Here is a 15950-nt window from a genome sequence, read left to right on the forward strand (position 1 = left end):
ATATATATATGTATGTCTTCAAACACCAAAAATGAGATAGCACCATTTCGCGCAGGAATTCCTCCAGCCGAAAGCCCACAAATGTTGCTAGATAGACTGACACCTCTTTCGGATGTCCTTCTGTATTTGCTGGCTAGTGGAAAGCAAAGTGGACCCACCACTCTATAGCTCTGCCGTCATGAGTGTCCCTAGCACACTCGGCAGATGTCGCTTCTCTAGGCAGACAAGCAGTGGAATTCTGCGGAAGGTCAATGGTGCTTCCATTGGTTTTGCAACTAGGCGATCCATTGCAGCCCTAGAATGAAGCATAACCCGCTGAATGCATTCAGGGTGTTCTGCGGTGGGAAAGGTCAGAGGGGGTGATAGTTGGTGAGCGTGCACAGCACCTCAGAATGATACCACTGCCTAGCAGGGGGACCGGTGGAGACACTATTCTCAGCCAATGCCCCTCTGTCTGAACGAGTCTGCTTTGTGTCATCCCGGTAAGAGATCAGGCTAACAGGCTTCCAATGAAAAAAGCAGACATCACACTGAAGCATGGTGCACCGTGCATGTCCACAATCATCGGCTCCAAAGAGAAGACGTTCAGCAACAGGATTTAGTATGGCAAAAGACCACATCATCCTAATTCCCATGTACAGGAAAAAGCCCACACTTGAAGAAACATATCATATGGAGATGCCGGGGATCGAACCTGTGGCCTCATACTTCCAAAGCAGGTGCTCTACCACTGAGTTACATCCCCGCTGCCCGCAAGGACCTATGAAATCTACCAGATGCTGGCTGGCTGCTTGGGACTAACAGCGCCCAGAACTGATGGTAACTGTCGAATTGGAGTTTCCAAATGGCGGACTTCATTTTAGAGCCACCTGTTTCTGGTTGTCCATAGAAACATGCAGAAAAGCTGCCCCCCCCTGCAATCCCCCTGATCAACTAATGAAAAATATCAATATGTTCAAGGCTTTTGCTTTTAGAAGCCGGAGATAGGCCCCAGCAGCAGAGCTGGTAGGATATTCCAGCTCAAAACTAACAAGTTACAGAACCTGATCAACTTAGGTTGACAACAGAGGTACATCTGTGGCCACATCCAGTGAAAACAAATTATTTTTAAAGCTAGCCATCATATGCTACAAAGGTACAATGGTGGAGCTATACATTCGGAACCAAAACAATCGACTGAAAAGAAACGCAAGGCAATGCCAATCCTTTCACGATTCTGCACAGTTAAAACTGTGGTGTGATGGTACTCTCTGTTCATTTCTATTTGTAGTGATTGTGAAGGCATACAGGATGTTGACACTGGCAGGGACGCAAACCTCACTGATATATTACAGGCAGGTTTGCGATACGGGCACCAGCGTTTTCTCAGACAAATAGATATGAATGTCGATGATCCTATAATCATGGCCCGAGTTGCAGTGTGAAATACAAAATAACCGGGACAAAATCACACTGAAGTTTATGCAAATGGAGATGCCGGGGATTGAACCCGGGACCTCATACATGCGAAGCATGCGCTCTACCACTGAGCTACATCCCCTTGGTGTGCGGTGAGTCTGTCCTGCAGACATCTTTTCCTGGGAGAATTCTTCCGGTCAAAGTATGCTGCCAACTGAAGCACTAGCAAAAGACCAGGGAAAACGGGAGCAAGACTGGAAAAGCACATGGTCACACTGAAGCAGTGTGCATTATGCTTCTCCATAAGAGATGACTTCCAGGGGAAGTATTCCACCAGAGGATTACCGTGCTCAAAGAGCCATCTAGTGGACAGAGACCATATGACAGTCAAAAAAAGGGAAACAATTGGAGATGCCAGGGATTGGACCCGGGGCCTCATACATGCAAAACAAGTGCTCTACCACTGAGCTACATCCCCTCGGTATGCAGTGTGTCTGTCCTGCAGACATAATTTTCAGGGAGAACTCTTCTGGTCAAAACATTCTGCCGAGTGAAGCACTAGCAAAAGAGCAGGGAAAACTGGAGCAAGAATGGAAAACCACATGGTCACACTGAAGCAGTGTGCATTTTGCTTCTCCATAAGAGATGACTTCCAGGGGAAGATTTCCACCAGAGGATTACTGTGCTCAAAGGGCCATCTAGTGGATAGAGATCATTTGACAGTCAAAAAGAGAAACAAGTGGAAATGCCCCGGGTCCTCATACATGCAAAGCATGCGCTCTACAACTGAGCTACATCCCCGCTGAGAGGACACTTCCTCATCACACCTAAAAGCTTCAGGAGGGAGTGGGCTAAGTAAGGAAAGGGGTTTGCAGTAGTGCATATGAAAAAACATGACAACTGCCAAATTACATCTTACTACTTACAATGACAAAGTTAAAGCGCCAGGTCGATCTCATCACGTTGGTGCCTGAGACATCACATAATGTGACACGGCCATCTCGGATAGATGCCCCAGATTTGAGAAGTGTAGTTATGGAGAAAAAATAAATAAATATATATATATATATATATGTATGTCTTCAAACACCAAAAATGAGATAGCACCATTTCGCGCAGGAATTCCTCCAGCCGAAAGCCCACAAATGTTGCTAGATAGACTGACACCTCTTTCGGATGTCCTTCTGTATTTGCTGGCTAGTGGAAAGCAACGTGGACCCACCACTCTATAGCTCTGCCGTCATGAGTGTCCCTAGCACACTCGGCAGATGTCGCTTCTCTAGGCAGACAAGCAGTGGAATTCTGCGGAAGGTCAATGGTGCTTCCATTGGTTTTGCCACTAGGCGATCCATTGCAGCCCTAGAATGAAGCATAACCCGCTGAATGCATTCAGGGTGTTCTGCGGTGGGAAAGGTCAGAGGGGGTGATAGTTGGTGAGCGTGCACAGCACCTCAGAATGATACCACTGCCTAGCAGGGGGACCGGTGGAGACACTATTCTCAGCCAATGCCCCTCTGTCTGAACGAGTCTGCTTTGTGTCATCCCGGTAAGAGATCAGGCTAACAGGCTTCCAATGAAAAAAGCAGACATCACACTGAAGCATGGTGCACCGTGCATGTCCACAATCATCGGCTCCAAAGAGAAGACGTTCAGCAACAGGATTTAGTATGGCAAAAGACCACATCATCCTAATTCCCATGTACAGGAAAAAGCCCACACTTGAAGAAACATATCATATGGAGATGCCGGGGATCGAACCTGTGGCCTCATACTTCCAAAGCAGGTGCTCTACCACTGAGTTACATCCCCGCTGCCAGCAAGGACCTATGAAATCTACCAGATGCTGGCTGGCTGCTTGGGACTAACAGCGCCCAGAACTGATGGTAACTGTCGAATTGGAGTTTCCAAATGGCGGACTTCATTTTAGAGCCACCTGTTTCTGGTTGTCCATAGAAACATGCAGAAAAGCTGCCCCCCCCTGAAATCCCCCTGATCAACTAATGAAAAATATCAATATGTTCAAGGCTTTTGCTTTTAGAAGCCGGAGATAGGCCCCAGTAGCAGAGCTGGTAGGATATTCCAGCTCAAAACGAACAAGTTACAGAACCTGATCAACTTAGGTTGACAACAGAGGTACATCTGTGGCCACATCCAGTGAAAACAAATTATTTTTAAAGCTAGCCATCATATGCTACAAAGGTACAATGGTGGAGCTATACATTCGGAACCAAAACAATCGACTGAAATTAAACGCAAGGCAATGCCAATCCTTTCACGATTCTGCACAGTTAAAACTGTGGTGTGATGGTACTCTCTGTGCATTTCTATTTGTAGTGATTGTGAAGGCATACAGGATGTTGACACTGGCAGGGACGCAAACCTCACTGATATATTACAGGCAGGTTTGCGATACGGGCACCAGCGTTTTCTCAGACAAATAGATATGAATGTCGATGATCCTATAATCATGGCCCGAGTTGCAGTGTGAAATACAAAATAACCGGGACAAAATCACACTGAAGTTTATGCAAATGGAGATGCCGGGGATTGAACCCGGGACCTCATACATGCGAAGCATGCGCTCTACCACTGAGCTACATCCCCTTGGTGTGCGGTGAGTCTGTCCTGCAGACATCTTTTCCTGGGAGAATTCTTCCGGTCAAAGTATGCTGCCAACTGAAGCACTAGCAAAAGACCAGGGAAAACGGGAGCAAGACTGGAAAAGCACATGGTCACACTGAAGCAGTGTGCATTATGCTTCTCCATAAGAGATGACTTCCAGGGGAAGTATTCCACCAGAGGATTACCGTGCTCAAAGAGCCATCTAGTGGACAGAGACCATATGACAGTCAAAAAAAGGGAAACAATTGGAGATGCCAGGGATTGGACCCGGGGCCTCATACATGCAAAACAAGTGCTCTACCACTGAGCTACATCCCCTCGGTATGCAGTGTGTCTGTCCTGCAGACATAATTTTCAGGGAGAACTCTTCTGGTCAAAACATTCTGCCGAGTGAAGCAGTAGCAAAAGAGCAGGGAAAACTGGAGCAAGAATGGAAAACCACATGGTCACACTGAAGCAGTGTGCATTTTGCTTCTCCATAAGAGATGACTTCCAGGGGAAGATTTCCACCACAGGATTACTGTGCTCAAAGGGCCATCTAGTGGATAGAGATCATTTGACAGTCAAAAAGAGAAACAAGTGGAAATGCCCCGGGTCCTCATACATGCAAAGCATGCGCTCTACAACTGAGCTACATCCCCGCTGAGAGGACACTTCCTCATCACACCTAAAAGCTTCAGGAGGGAGTGGGCTAAGTAAGGAAAGGGGTTTGCAGTAGTGCATATGAAAAAACATGACAACTGCCAAATTACATCTTACTACTTACAATGACAAAGTTAAAGCGCCAGGTCGATCTCATCACGTTGGTGCCTGAGACATCACATAATGTGACACGGCCATCTCGGATAGATGCCCCAGATTTGAGAAGTGTAGTTATGGAGAAAAAATAAATAAATATATATATATATATATATATATATATATATGTATGTCTTCAAACACCAAAAATGAGATAGCACCATTTCGCGCAGGAATTCCTCCAGCCGAAAGCCCACAAATGTTGCTAGATAGACTGACACCTCTTTCGGATGTCCTTCTGTATTTGCTGGCTAGTGGAAAGCAACGTGGACCCACCACTCTATAGCTCTGCCGTCATGAGTGTCCCTAGCACACTCGGCAGATGTCGCTTCTCTAGGCAGACAAGCAGTGGAATTCTGCGGAAGGTCAATGGTGCTTCCATTGGTTTTGCCACTAGGCGATCCATTGCAGCCCTAGAATGAAGCATAACCCGCTGAATGCATTCAGGGTGTTCTGCGGTGGGAAAGGTCAGAGGGGGTGATAGTTGGTGAGCGTGCACAGCACCTCAGAATGATACCACTGCCTAGCAGGGGGACCGGTGGAGACACTATTCTCAGCCAATGCCCCTCTGTCTGAACGAGTCTGCTTTGTGTCATCCCGGTAAGAGATCAGGCTAACAGGCTTCCAATGAAAAAAGCAGACACCACACTGAAGGATGGTGCACCGTGCATGTCCACAATCATCGGCTCCAAAGAGAAGACGTTCAGCAACAGGATTTAGTATGGCAAAAGACCACATCATCCTAATTCCCATGTACAGGAAAAAGCCCACCCTTGAAGAAACATATCATATGGAGATGCCGGGGATCGAACCTGTGGCCTCATACTTCCAAAGCAGGTGCTCTACCACTGAGTTACATCCCCGCTGCCAGCAAGGACCTATGAAATCTACCAGATGCTGGCTGGCTGCTTGGGACTAACAGCGCCCAGAACTGATGGTTACTGTCGAATTGGAGTTTCCAAATGGCGGACTTCATTTTAGAGCCACCTGTTTCTGGTTGTCCATAGAAACATGCAGAAAAGCTGCCCCCCCCTGCAATCCCCCTGATCAACTAATGAAAAATATCAATATGTTCAAGGCTTTTGCTTTTAGAAGCCGGAGATAGGCCCCAGCAGCAGAGCTGGTAGGATATTCCAGCTCAAAACTAACAAGTTACAGAACCTGATCAACTTAGGTTGAGAACAGAGGTACATCTGTGGCCACATCCAGTGAAAACAAATTATTTTTAAAGCTAGCCATCATATGCCACAAAGGTACAATGGTGGAGCTATACATTCGGAACCAAAACAATCGACTGAAAAGAAACGCAAGGCAATGCCAATCCTTTCACGATTCTGCACAGTTAAAACTGTGGTGTGATGGTACTCTCTGTGGATTTCTATTTGTAGTGATTGTGAAGGCATACAGGATGTTGACACTGGCAGGGACGCAAACCTCACTGATATATTACAGGCAGGTTTGCGATACGGGCACCAGCGTTTTCTCAGACAAATAGATATGAATGTCGATGATCCTATAATCATGGCCCGAGTTGCAGTGTGAAATACAAAATAACCGGGACAAAATCACACTGAAGTTTATGCAAATGGAGGTGCCGGGGATTGAACCCGGGACCTCATACATGCGAAGCATGCGCTCTACCACTGAGCTACATCCCCTTGGTGTGCCGTGAGTCTGTCCTGCAGACATCTTTTCCTGGGAGAATTCTTCCGGTCAAAGTATGCTGCCAACTGAAGCACTAGCAAAAGACCAGGGAAAACGGGAGCAAGACTGGAAAAGCACATGGTCACACTGAAGCAGTGTGCATTATGCTTCTCCATAAGAGATGACTTCCAGGGGAAGTATTCCACCAGAGGATTACCGTGCTCAAAGAGCCATCTAGTGGACAGAGACCATATGACAGTCAAAAAAAGGGAAACAATTGGAGATGCCAGGGATTGGACCCGGGGCCTCATACATGCAAAACAAGTGCTCTACCACTGAGCTACATCCCCTCGGTATGCAGTGTGTCTGTCCTGCAGACATAATTTTCAGGGAGAACTCTTCTGGTCAAAACATTCTGCCGAGTGAAGCACTAGCAAAAGAGCAGGGAAAACTAGAGCAAGAATGGAAAACCACATGGTCACACTGAAGCAGTGTGCATTTTGCTTCTCCAGAAGAGATGACTTCCAGGGGAAGATTTCCACCACAGGATTACTGTGCTCAAAGGGCCATCTAGTGGATAGAGATCATTTGACAGTCAAAAAGAGAAACAAGTGGAAATGCCCCGGGTCCTCATACATGCAAAGCATGCGCTCTACAACTGAGCTACATCCCCGCTGAGAGGACACTTCCTCATCACACCTAAAAGCTTCAGGAGGGAGTGGGCTAAGTAAGGAAAGGGGTTTGCAGTAGTGCATATGAAAAAACATGACAACTGCCAAATTACATCTTACTACTTACAATGACAAAGTTAAAGCGCCAGGTCGATCTCATCACGTTGGTGCCTGAGACATCACATAATGTGACACGGCCATCTCGGATAGATGCCCCAGATTTGAGAAGTGTAGTTATGGAGAAAAAATAAATAAATATATATATATATATATATGTATGTCTTCAAACACCAAAAATGAGATAGCACCATTTCGCGCAGGAATTCCTCCAGCCGAAAGCCCACAAATGTTGCTAGATAGACTGACACCTCTTTCGGATGTCCTTCTGTATTTGCTGGCTAGTGGAAAGCAAAGTGGACCCACCACTCTATAGCTCTGCCGTCATGAGTGTCCCTAGCACACTCGGCAGATGTCGCTTCTCTAGGCAGACAAGCAGTGGAATTCTGCGGAAGGTCAATGGTGCTTCCATTGGTTTTGCAACTAGGCGATCCATTGCAGCCCTAGAATGAAGCATAACCCGCTGAATGCATTCAGGGTGTTCTGCGGTGGGAAAGGTCAGAGGGGGTGATAGTTGGTGAGCGTGCACAGCACCTCAGAATGATACCACTGCCTAGCAGGGGGACCGGTGGAGACACTATTCTCAGCCAATGCCCCTCTGTCTGAACGAGTCTGCTTTGTGTCATCCCGGTAAGAGATCAGGCTAACAGGCTTCCAATGAAAAAAGCAGACATCACACTGAAGCATGGTGCACCGTGCATGTCCACAATCATCGGCTCCAAAGAGAAGACGTTCAGCAACAGGATTTAGTATGGCAAAAGACCACATCATCCTAATTCCCATGTACAGGAAAAAGCCCACACTTGAAGAAACATATCATATGGAGATGCCGGGGATCGAACCTGTGGCCTCATACTTCCAAAGCAGGTGCTCTACCACTGAGTTACATCCCCGCTGCCCGCAAGGACCTATGAAATCTACCAGATGCTGGCTGGCTGCTTGGGACTAACAGCGCCCAGAACTGATGGTAACTGTCGAATTGGAGTTTCCAAATGGCGGACTTCATTTTAGAGCCACCTGTTTCTGGTTGTCCATAGAAACATGCAGAAAAGCTGCCCCCCCCTGCAATCCCCCTGATCAACTAATGAAAAATATCAATATGTTCAAGGCTTTTGCTTTTAGAAGCCGGAGATAGGCCCCAGCAGCAGAGCTGGTAGGATATTCCAGCTCAAAACTAACAAGTTACAGAACCTGATCAACTTAGGTTGACAACAGAGGTACATCTGTGGCCACATCCAGTGAAAACAAATTATTTTTAAAGCTAGCCATCATATGCTACAAAGGTACAATGGTGGAGCTATACATTCGGAACCAAAACAATCGACTGAAAAGAAACGCAAGGCAATGCCAATCCTTTCACGATTCTGCACAGTTAAAACTGTGGTGTGATGGTACTCTCTGTTCATTTCTATTTGTAGTGATTGTGAAGGCATACAGGATGTTGACACTGGCAGGGACGCAAACCTCACTGATATATTACAGGCAGGTTTGCGATACGGGCACCAGCGTTTTCTCAGACAAATAGATATGAATGTCGATGATCCTATAATCATGGCCCGAGTTGCAGTGTGAAATACAAAATAACCGGGACAAAATCACACTGAAGTTTATGCAAATGGAGATGCCGGGGATTGAACCCGGGACCTCATACATGCGAAGCATGCGCTCTACCACTGAGCTACATCCCCTTGGTGTGCGGTGAGTCTGTCCTGCAGACATCTTTTCCTGGGAGAATTCTTCCGGTCAAAGTATGCTGCCAACTGAAGCACTAGCAAAAGACCAGGGAAAACGGGAGCAAGACTGGAAAAGCACATGGTCACACTGAAGCAGTGTGCATTATGCTTCTCCATAAGAGATGACTTCCAGGGGAAGTATTCCACCAGAGGATTACCGTGCTCAAAGAGCCATCTAGTGGACAGAGACCATATGACAGTCAAAAAAAGGGAAACAATTGGAGATGCCAGGGATTGGACCCGGGGCCTCATACATGCAAAACAAGTGCTCTACCACTGAGCTACATCCCCTCGGTATGCAGTGTGTCTGTCCTGCAGACATAATTTTCAGGGAGAACTCTTCTGGTCAAAACATTCTGCCGAGTGAAGCACTAGCAAAAGAGCAGGGAAAACTGGAGCAAGAATGGAAAACCACATGGTCACACTGAAGCAGTGTGCATTTTGCTTCTCCATAAGAGATGACTTCCAGGGGAAGATTTCCACCAGAGGATTACTGTGCTCAAAGGGCCATCTAGTGGATAGAGATCATTTGACAGTCAAAAAGAGAAACAAGTGGAAATGCCCCGGGTCCTCATACATGCAAAGCATGCGCTCTACAACTGAGCTACATCCCCGCTGAGAGGACACTTCCTCATCACACCTAAAAGCTTCAGGAGGGAGTGGGCTAAGTAAGGAAAGGGGTTTGCAGTAGTGCATATGAAAAAACATGACAACTGCCAAATTACATCTTACTACTTACAATGACAAAGTTAAAGCGCCAGGTCGATCTCATCACGTTGGTGCCTGAGACATCACATAATGTGACACGGCCATCTCGGATAGATGCCCCAGATTTGAGAAGTGTAGTTATGGAGAAAAAATAAATAAATATATATATATATATATATGTATGTCTTCAAACACCAAAAATGAGATAGCACCATTTCGCGCAGGAATTCCTCCAGCCGAAAGCCCACAAATGTTGCTAGATAGACTGACACCTCTTTCGGATGTCCTTCTGTATTTGCTGGCTAGTGGAAAGCAACGTGGACCCACCACTCTATAGCTCTGCCGTCATGAGTGTCCCTAGCACACTCGGCAGATGTCGCTTCTCTAGGCAGACAAGCAGTGGAATTCTGCGGAAGGTCAATGGTGCTTCCATTGGTTTTGCCACTAGGCGATCCATTGCAGCCCTAGAATGAAGCATAACCCGCTGAATGCATTCAGGGTGTTCTGCGGTGGGAAAGGTCAGAGGGGGTGATAGTTGGTGAGCGTGCACAGCACCTCAGAATGATACCACTGCCTAGCAGGGGGACCGGTGGAGACACTATTCTCAGCCAATGCCCCTCTGTCTGAACGAGTCTGCTTTGTGTCATCCCGGTAAGAGATCAGGCTAACAGGCTTCCAATGAAAAAAGCAGACATCACACTGAAGCATGGTGCACCGTGCATGTCCACAATCATCGGCTCCAAAGAGAAGACGTTCAGCAACAGGATTTAGTATGGCAAAAGACCACATCATCCTAATTCCCATGTACAGGAAAAAGCCCACACTTGAAGAAACATATCATATGGAGATGCCGGGGATCGAACCTGTGGCCTCATACTTCCAAAGCAGGTGCTCTACCACTGAGTTACATCCCCGCTGCCAGCAAGGACCTATGAAATCTACCAGATGCTGGCTGGCTGCTTGGGACTAACAGCGCCCAGAACTGATGGTAACTGTCGAATTGGAGTTTCCAAATGGCGGACTTCATTTTAGAGCCACCTGTTTCTGGTTGTCCATAGAAACATGCAGAAAAGCTGCCCCCCCCTGAAATCCCCCTGATCAACTAATGAAAAATATCAATATGTTCAAGGCTTTTGCTTTTAGAAGCCGGAGATAGGCCCCAGTAGCAGAGCTGGTAGGATATTCCAGCTCAAAACGAACAAGTTACAGAACCTGATCAACTTAGGTTGACAACAGAGGTACATCTGTGGCCACATCCAGTGAAAACAAATTATTTTTAAAGCTAGCCATCATATGCTACAAAGGTACAATGGTGGAGCTATACATTCGGAACCAAAACAATCGACTGAAATTAAACGCAAGGCAATGCCAATCCTTTCACGATTCTGCACAGTTAAAACTGTGGTGTGATGGTACTCTCTGTGCATTTCTATTTGTAGTGATTGTGAAGGCATACAGGATGTTGACACTGGCAGGGACGCAAACCTCACTGATATATTACAGGCAGGTTTGCGATACGGGCACCAGCGTTTTCTCAGACAAATAGATATGAATGTCGATGATCCTATAATCATGGCCCGAGTTGCAGTGTGAAATACAAAATAACCGGGACAAAATCACACTGAAGTTTATGCAAATGGAGATGCCGGGGATTGAACCCGGGACCTCATACATGCGAAGCATGCGCTCTACCACTGAGCTACATCCCCTTGGTGTGCGGTGAGTCTGTCCTGCAGACATCTTTTCCTGGGAGAATTCTTCCGGTCAAAGTATGCTGCCAACTGAAGCACTAGCAAAAGACCAGGGAAAACGGGAGCAAGACTGGAAAAGCACATGGTCACACTGAAGCAGTGTGCATTATGCTTCTCCATAAGAGATGACTTCCAGGGGAAGTATTCCACCAGAGGATTACCGTGCTCAAAGAGCCATCTAGTGGACAGAGACCATATGACAGTCAAAAAAAGGGAAACAATTGGAGATGCCAGGGATTGGACCCGGGGCCTCATACATGCAAAACAAGTGCTCTACCACTGAGCTACATCCCCTCGGTATGCAGTGTGTCTGTCCTGCAGACATAATTTTCAGGGAGAACTCTTCTGGTCAAAACATTCTGCCGAGTGAAGCAGTAGCAAAAGAGCAGGGAAAACTGGAGCAAGAATGGAAAACCACATGGTCACACTGAAGCAGTGTGCATTTTGCTTCTCCATAAGAGATGACTTCCAGGGGAAGATTTCCACCACAGGATTACTGTGCTCAAAGGGCCATCTAGTGGATAGAGATCATTTGACAGTCAAAAAGAGAAACAAGTGGAAATGCCCCGGGTCCTCATACATGCAAAGCATGCGCTCTACAACTGAGCTACATCCCCGCTGAGAGGACACTTCCTCATCACACCTAAAAGCTTCAGGAGGGAGTGGGCTAAGTAAGGAAAGGGGTTTGCAGTAGTGCATATGAAAAAACATGACAACTGCCAAATTACATCTTACTACTTACAATGACAAAGTTAAAGCGCCAGGTCGATCTCATCACGTTGGTGCCTGAGACATCACATAATGTGACACGGCCATCTCGGATAGATGCCCCAGATTTGAGAAGTGTAGTTATGGAGAAAAAATAAATAAATATATATATATATATATATATATATATATATGTATGTCTTCAAACACCAAAAATGAGATAGCACCATTTCGCGCAGGAATTCCTCCAGCCGAAAGCCCACAAATGTTGCTAGATAGACTGACACCTCTTTCGGATGTCCTTCTGTATTTGCTGGCTAGTGGAAAGCAACGTGGACCCACCACTCTATAGCTCTGCCGTCATGAGTGTCCCTAGCACACTCGGCAGATGTCGCTTCTCTAGGCAGACAAGCAGTGGAATTCTGCGGAAGGTCAATGGTGCTTCCATTGGTTTTGCCACTAGGCGATCCATTGCAGCCCTAGAATGAAGCATAACCCGCTGAATGCATTCAGGGTGTTCTGCGGTGGGAAAGGTCAGAGGGGGTGATAGTTGGTGAGCGTGCACAGCACCTCAGAATGATACCACTGCCTAGCAGGGGGACCGGTGGAGACACTATTCTCAGCCAATGCCCCTCTGTCTGAACGAGTCTGCTTTGTGTCATCCCGGTAAGAGATCAGGCTAACAGGCTTCCAATGAAAAAAGCAGACACCACACTGAAGGATGGTGCACCGTGCATGTCCACAATCATCGGCTCCAAAGAGAAGACGTTCAGCAACAGGATTTAGTATGGCAAAAGACCACATCATCCTAATTCCCATGTACAGGAAAAAGCCCACCCTTGAAGAAACATATCATATGGAGATGCCGGGGATCGAACCTGTGGCCTCATACTTCCAAAGCAGGTGCTCTACCACTGAGTTACATCCCCGCTGCCAGCAAGGACCTATGAAATCTACCAGATGCTGGCTGGCTGCTTGGGACTAACAGCGCCCAGAACTGATGGTTACTGTCGAATTGGAGTTTCCAAATGGCGGACTTCATTTTAGAGCCACCTGTTTCTGGTTGTCCATAGAAACATGCAGAAAAGCTGCCCCCCCCTGCAATCCCCCTGATCAACTAATGAAAAATATCAATATGTTCAAGGCTTTTGCTTTTAGAAGCCGGAGATAGGCCCCAGCAGCAGAGCTGGTAGGATATTCCAGCTCAAAACTAACAAGTTACAGAACCTGATCAACTTAGGTTGAGAACAGAGGTACATCTGTGGCCACATCCAGTGAAAACAAATTATTTTTAAAGCTAGCCATCATATGCCACAAAGGTACAATGGTGGAGCTATACATTCGGAACCAAAACAATCGACTGAAAAGAAACGCAAGGCAATGCCAATCCTTTCACGATTCTGCACAGTTAAAACTGTGGTGTGATGGTACTCTCTGTGGATTTCTATTTGTAGTGATTGTGAAGGCATACAGGATGTTGACACTGGCAGGGACGCAAACCTCACTGATATATTACAGGCAGGTTTGCGATACGGGCACCAGCGTTTTCTCAGACAAATAGATATGAATGTCGATGATCCTATAATCATGGCCCGAGTTGCAGTGTGAAATACAAAATAACCGGGACAAAATCACACTGAAGTTTATGCAAATGGAGGTGCCGGGGATTGAACCCGGGACCTCATACATGCGAAGCATGCGCTCTACCACTGAGCTACATCCCCTTGGTGTGCCGTGAGTCTGTCCTGCAGACATCTTTTCCTGGGAGAATTCTTCCGGTCAAAGTATGCTGCCAACTGAAGCACTAGCAAAAGACCAGGGAAAACGGGAGCAAGACTGGAAAAGCACATGGTCACACTGAAGCAGTGTGCATTATGCTTCTCCATAAGAGATGACTTCCAGGGGAAGTATTCCACCAGAGGATTACCGTGCTCAAAGAGCCATCTAGTGGACAGAGACCATATGACAGTCAAAAAAAGGGAAACAATTGGAGATGCCAGGGATTGGACCCGGGGCCTCATACATGCAAAACAAGTGCTCTACCACTGAGCTACATCCCCTCGGTATGCAGTGTGTCTGTCCTGCAGACATAATTTTCAGGGAGAACTCTTCTGGTCAAAACATTCTGCCGAGTGAAGCACTAGCAAAAGAGCAGGGAAAACTAGAGCAAGAATGGAAAACCACATGGTCACACTGAAGCAGTGTGCATTTTGCTTCTCCAGAAGAGATGACTTCCAGGGGAAGATTTCCACCACAGGATTACTGTGCTCAAAGGGCCATCTAGTGGATAGAGATCATTTGACAGTCAAAAAGAGAAACAAGTGGAAATGCCCCGGGTCCTCATACATGCAAAGCATGCGCTCTACAACTGAGCTACATCCCCGCTGAGAGGACACTTCCTCATCACACCTAAAAGCTTCAGGAGGGAGTGGGCTAAGTAAGGAAAGGGGTTTGCAGTAGTGCATATGAAAAAACATGACAACTGCCAAATTACATCTTACTACTTACAATGACAAAGTTAAAGCGCCAGGTCGATCTCATCACGTTGGTGCCTGAGACATCACATAATGTGACACGGCCATCTCGGATAGATGCCCCAGATTTGAGAAGTGTAGTTATGGAGAAAAAATAAATAAATATATATATATATATATATGTATGTCTTCAAACACCAAAAATGAGATAGCACCATTTCGCGCAGGAATTCCTCCAGCCGAAAGCCCACAAATGTTGCTAGATAGACTGACACCTCTTTCGGATGTCCTTCTGTATTTGCTGGCTAGTGGAAAGCAAAGTGGACCCACCACTCTATAGCTCTGCCGTCATGAGTGTCCCTAGCACACTCGGCAGATGTCGCTTCTCTAGGCAGACAAGCAGTGGAATTCTGCGGAAGGTCAATGGTGCTTCCATTGGTTTTGCAACTAGGCGATCCATTGCAGCCCTAGAATGAAGCATAACCCGCTGAATGCATTCAGGGTGTTCTGCGGTGGGAAAGGTCAGAGGGGGTGATAGTTGGTGAGCGTGCACAGCACCTCAGAATGATACCACTGCCTAGCAGGGGGACCGGTGGAGACACTATTCTCAGCCAATGCCCCTCTGTCTGAACGAGTCTGCTTTGTGTCATCCCGGTAAGAGATCAGGCTAACAGGCTTCCAATGAAAAAAGCAGACATCACACTGAAGCATGGTGCACCGTGCATGTCCACAATCATCGGCTCCAAAGAGAAGACGTTCAGCAACAGGATTTAGTATGGCAAAAGACCACATCATCCTAATTCCCATGTACAGGAAAAAGCCCACACTTGAAGAAACATATCATATGGAGATGCCGGGGATCGAACCTGTGGCCTCATACTTCCAAAGCAGGTGCTCTACCACTGAGTTACATCCCCGCTGCCCGCAAGGACCTATGAAATCTACCAGATGCTGGCTGGCTGCTTGGGACTAACAGCGCCCAGAACTGATGGTAACTGTCGAATTGGAGTTTCCAAATGGCGGACTTCATTTTAGAGCCACCTGTTTCTGGTTGTCCATAGAAACATGCAGAAAAGCTGCCCCCCCCTGCAATCCCCCTGATCAACTAATGAAAAATATCAATATGTTCAAGGCTTTTGCTTTTAGAAGCCGGAGATAGGCCCCAGCAGCAGAGCTGGTAGGATATTCCAGCTCAAAACTAACAAGTTACAGAACCTGATCAACTTAGGTTGACAACAGAGGTACATCTGTGGCCACATCCAGTGAAAACAAATTATTTTTAAAGCTAGCCATCATATGCTACAAAGGTACAATGGTGGAGCTATA

General features: G+C 46.7%; 6 non-coding genes across 6 annotated transcripts; all 6 read right to left on the bottom strand.

Moving 5' to 3' along the window:
* Positions 1-1468: 1468 nt before the first annotated feature.
* On the bottom strand, positions 1469-1540 carry TRNAA-CGC (transfer RNA alanine (anticodon CGC)). The gene has a single exon. It is a non-coding gene; the product is annotated as a tRNA-Ala (tRNA).
* A 2390-nt stretch (positions 1541-3930) lies between these two features.
* On the bottom strand, positions 3931-4002 carry TRNAA-CGC (transfer RNA alanine (anticodon CGC)). Its single transcript has one exon. It is a non-coding gene; the product is annotated as a tRNA-Ala (tRNA).
* A 2402-nt stretch (positions 4003-6404) lies between these two features.
* On the bottom strand, positions 6405-6476 carry TRNAA-CGC (transfer RNA alanine (anticodon CGC)). Its single transcript has one exon. It is a non-coding gene; the product is annotated as a tRNA-Ala (tRNA).
* A 2390-nt stretch (positions 6477-8866) lies between these two features.
* TRNAA-CGC (transfer RNA alanine (anticodon CGC)) lies at positions 8867-8938 on the bottom strand. The gene has a single exon. It is a non-coding gene; the product is annotated as a tRNA-Ala (tRNA).
* Positions 8939-11328: 2390 nt separating this feature from the next.
* TRNAA-CGC (transfer RNA alanine (anticodon CGC)) lies at positions 11329-11400 on the bottom strand. Its single transcript has one exon. It is a non-coding gene; the product is annotated as a tRNA-Ala (tRNA).
* A 2402-nt stretch (positions 11401-13802) lies between these two features.
* On the bottom strand, positions 13803-13874 carry TRNAA-CGC (transfer RNA alanine (anticodon CGC)). Its single transcript has one exon. It is a non-coding gene; the product is annotated as a tRNA-Ala (tRNA).
* Between the last annotated feature and the right edge of the window lie 2076 nt (positions 13875-15950).

The sequence above is a fragment of the Ambystoma mexicanum genome, chromosome 12, assembly GCF_040938575.1.
Source record: "Ambystoma mexicanum isolate Mex_15411 chromosome 12, UKY_AmexF1_1, whole genome shotgun sequence".
NCBI lineage: Eukaryota > Metazoa > Chordata > Amphibia > Caudata > Ambystomatidae > Ambystoma > Ambystoma mexicanum.